This window comes from Triturus cristatus, chromosome 12 (genome assembly GCF_964204655.1).
Source record: "Triturus cristatus chromosome 12, aTriCri1.1, whole genome shotgun sequence".
Taxonomy (NCBI): Eukaryota; Metazoa; Chordata; class Amphibia; order Caudata; family Salamandridae; genus Triturus; species Triturus cristatus.
Window position 1 is genome coordinate 115,985,515 of NC_140595.1, and position 1,276 is coordinate 115,986,790.

Consider the following 1,276-nt stretch of genomic DNA (forward strand, 5'->3'; position numbering starts at 1 on the left):
CTGAAATGCCTATTGTCATTTTTTAACAATTTCGTCTTTCGTTGTTCAAACCATAAAATGCCCTCAATTTAATTTTTCTAAGTCTACTGTGTATCACCGAATGATCTGATGTTAGAAGTTTGTGTTTGGAATAATCTAATCCAAGAGTGTGCAAACAACATCCTCTGTTTACTCTAATCATTCGTGCATCCAGTTTGAACATTGTGTTGGGTATTATCACTGGATCGCAGTACAATATCAACCTACATCCTCTATATGGACTACTCGTATATCATCATGGTGAGTAGATGTGGAGTTACGAAGAGTCCGTCTATACTTACTTGTATACACTTACTTAGGTGATAAAGTGGTAGTAGATGTAGCGTAAGTGATGTATTTGTCGGCTGATATTTGGACCATGATAAAATAATATACAACCTGGTGTTGATTTAAAAGATGTTATAGGCTTTGAGTCAGTGCCATAGTGCGTCAGTGTAACCATCCTGATAGTCTTCGTATAAAGAAACCCAAAAAGAAGATGGCGGAATTGTGTAAAGCATGGCCCAGTTACTGTAGCAAGTTACTTAACAACTATTATAGGCAAGTAACAGTTTTGTTATTGGGACCGTGGCCGCGGAGGCTAAACACAGGTGCCAACATTTTGTAGCAGTGGTACCCTATTGCCATTTCTGAGGAACGGGTTCAAGCTGAGGCAGGATTGGTGTCAGCAAGCACCATCTTCTCCATCATTCTCCCCCCCCCCCCCCCACCCCCCTTAATCTCGATCTCTTTACACCAATAAAAGTGGGAGGCATGGAGGAGCGAAGGCTTAGGTCCTTCAGTCACAGCCCTGGAGGAGATTAGTTTTTGGACAGAAGAGGAATGGAGGAAGATGACACTTGGCCGTATCCAGACCACAAGTTGCTGGATCTCTGCAGAGGGCAAGGTGCCACGTCCAACCATTGCCCCAGTTGTAAGGTAGATGGCCCTCGGGAATTTGGTTTTCCCTAACTGTTGTGACCGAGTACGTGGACGATAGATGCGGTGTGATAGGAGTGTGAGAGATGCGGCACCCTAACAAGTGAGTTCTGTTCAGCCTTAGGTGATGGAACTCTGGAGCTTTTGTAGCAACTTGTAGCAATATTAGTAGGTGGCAATATTCCCTCCTGGTGAAGCTCTTCCAGTGCAATTTTTTTGTTTTTTTGTTTTATGTGTTCCCCGGCCTTATCGTCCTTGGCCCAGCAACCCCGTCTCTGTTGGGAGGAGCAGTACCTAGATCCGGGGATAGGGGACCCCT